This window comes from Pinus tabuliformis, chromosome J, assembly GCF_031772625.1.
Source record: "Pinus tabuliformis cultivar Carrire ecotype Pingquan chromosome J, CPIR1, whole genome shotgun sequence".
Classification (NCBI taxonomy): domain Eukaryota; kingdom Viridiplantae; phylum Streptophyta; class Pinopsida; order Pinales; family Pinaceae; genus Pinus; species Pinus tabuliformis.
In genome coordinates this window covers 591,508,901-591,512,192 of record NC_142295.1, presented here as the reverse complement: position 1 = coordinate 591,512,192, position 3,292 = coordinate 591,508,901, and positions in this window count along the sequence as shown.

Here is a 3,292-nt window from a genome sequence, read left to right as displayed (position 1 = left end):
TATGGTAATACATGACAAGCTTATGACCCAAGATGATTATGTTGAAAGACTAAACAAGTTGGCCAACAGCCAAGCTAGTACTTCAGGGGTAAAAGCTCTGCCCACGGGAAAGGTATTATATGATAATCTGGAAAATCTGTTTTTCCTAGAGCATGAGGTAAAGAATTTGTTCATCAATAGGCCAAATTTTTCCAAGTATACTGAAGCTGATGAGATATATAGAAAAATTTTAAAGATGAAATTATTGTAGTAAATTTATATGGCAACCAGGTAAAACAGGTAAAACAGAGTTAAAGTGTAGCAGGTAAATAGTATTAGTAGATTGAAGACATAAAGTGATTCTAGCACATAGGTATCAAGCAACTGAAAGAGCCAAATCCAAATTACAATAGCTAGCACAGTCACAATAAAAGGGACAACAAGAAGACAGTTCTCCATCTGTCTCTATCTTCATGCTTGAAGATATTTTCGATTTCCTAGAATAATTCTCATATTGTTATGAGATATTTTGTAACATTTTTTGTATAAATACTTCACAAATTGAAGTAATTAGGGTGGATTAAAATACATTTCTGTAGACATTTTATATCAATCTAAGGAGCTATTGTATTCAAGACTAGACTGGTTTTGCTGGATCATGAAATAAAGTTAAAGACATTTCACTGGATTCTTGTGCACAGTTGGAACCAAATAAGTATTATCTCTTCATGTTTAATTATTATTTTCTCGTCATGTTATAAATATTCACATGTTTTCTCTATGAAATCTGAATAGTAAACAAGGAATGATATCTCAGAATTAGCTTAAATGCTCTCTGTTTTGACTGTTTACTTTCTCATTGTTTTCTGCTAAACTATCTTGGTCTGGGAATTCTTAATTGCTCCCTTACTTCTGTAGTTTCCCCCCTTAGGTCCATAGTAAAGGATTCTTAGTTTCCCTTTGCTACTGATCTCCTTCTGTTCTTCATCTTGATCCTGGTTTAAGGATTCTTCATTTCCCTTTTACCCTGGTTAGGACTACCTCATCCATTTGAACCTGCAGATTTGCTTTTTGTTGTGCTAGCCTGCCCTGTGAACTCTTCCTTTAGTAATTGATCTAATCCAGTTAAGCCACTCTTTGATTGACTCCATAGCCCAATGGCCTGAATACTTGTTCTGCCCATCTGTTTTCTTAAGTCCACCACCCAATCAAACCAAAACATCATGAGCACTAAGAACTAGCCTGAAATCCTATCCAAAAAAAGGCTAAATTATAAAGAGAGAGCCCTCTCTGGACTTAGGTTGGCTAGAACCTGAGTCTAAAAGATTAGGTTTGTGGTTACCTCAGATTATTCCTTCTTTTATAACTTCTATGGAAGACTTCTGAGTGATAACAGGTGCAACCATCTCATCCAAGCTTGCTGCTTCCCTGTCACATAGTTCTGCAAGTATTCCTCCAACCACTTATTAACTATATCTGTCTAGCCATATATTTGAGAGTGGTAGCTGGTACTAGGAGAGAGTTTTGTGCCCACCAACCTGAAGAGATGTTGCCAAAATGCCACCATGCAGCAACTGTCCCTGTCACTGACTATGGTCTTGGGGAGATGATGCAACCTGATAATCTCTTTGAATAATAGATCCGCAACTTGAAAAGCAGTGTACCTAGTGGTGATAGCTTAGAAGTGGGCATACTTCATCAATTGGTCCACTACTACATATATACAGTGATGACCCTGCACCATAGGAAGTCCTGTGATGAAGTCCATCAAAATTCCCTCCTACTTCCCCTTATGAATGGGAAGTGGCTATAGTAACCCAATGGGATGGGTCAACTCCCCCTTGTTCCTCTGGTAGACCTCACACTCCCGCACATGCTGTTACAAGGAAAAGTGTCTATTTAGAACTGCTCTATCCCACTAAGGTGTGACATCTGCCTTAGAAACAAACAGAGAAAAGCTACTTTTGTTTTTCCTTTATGAATTATAGATAGAGAGGAACAGAAAGACCAACCTCTGTCTTGCGCCAATCTCCTGATTTGACCCCTCTCTTCTTTGATAGTCCTCAGCTACCTGCTCCCTTGCATGCCTAGCTTCACAAAGTACCTGTAAGATCACAGAAGCATGGCACTATACAAAGACATGGATCTATAATCATAAACAATCTAGGGTTAGATGTAAATTGACCATACAAATGTAACAAGCATCAATGACACAAAAGCATGGAGGAAAACTCAAATAGCTTTTATTGATAAACAAGAAAAGAGCCAAGAGGAGTTACAACCGGTTGTTCTGACCCAACATCAACCTCCCAGCAAAGAAGCCCCTCTTCACCTCAAACAAAGCTTAGATCACCCAACAATCTGATGTTTGTCTCAGAAAACCAACACCAATTCCTTACAATATGCAAAATTCCAGCCTCTGGATCTCTGGGATGAGGGATCCATATATAGATATCTGTAAGGGGGATGAGTCAGCTTGTGATTTGATTAGTGTCTTCTCTCTGATAGTTATTGTTTCCACTTGGAGACTGAGGGCCTCTTACTCATCCTTAGTCGAATTCAGTGAGGCAAGTGTCACAGGAGAAGATTCTGGAAGATTCCATTGCCTCTCCACCTCGCGGAATGACACTGCCATTTGTCATTTCTCGCCCATTGCACCCCACAGAAGGGACTTTTGAAATGCAACGCACCCTCACAATGTATTTAGGTGAGATGCAACGCACTTAGCCAGTGGAGCAGCTGCAATGATCCTGTTTTGACCAATTCTGAGCAGTTTCTCATGGAGAACTTCTGGGAGGAGCTGTAATCTGTTGACCTTGTTCCTTTAGGGGTTAGAACAACACTTTTAGGGACTTAAGAGCCCTTGGTTTATGGAAATTTCATGCTTGGGGTTGTAGGGCCCAAAAATGTCTATAACAGTTGGCCCCTAAAGTATGAGGCCGTTAATCTTTTAGTGTCGGGTGAAATGCTTTATTATGAGGATCCGAAGTTCTTTCAATGTTGGGAGGAGACCTGTAATAAGATACAATACAATACATTATCTTCATACTATTTTCATGATCTAGCTGAGGCGGGCATTCCCATGCTCAGCTTTATAAATTCATTTTCATGTACATAGGACAGACAATCATTTGAGTGTAGACTGATGATTCTGATAGAGCCATCATCCTTTTGAGTGGATGATTATCTGTGCAGCAATGATGTACATTTAATGTCTTTATTTCCCTGAATATATATCGCAGCCCGGATGGATGAAACTAGATTCGGGGTCTTCAATCTCGTCCGATCTTCACTCGAAGTACAAGTCGATCCA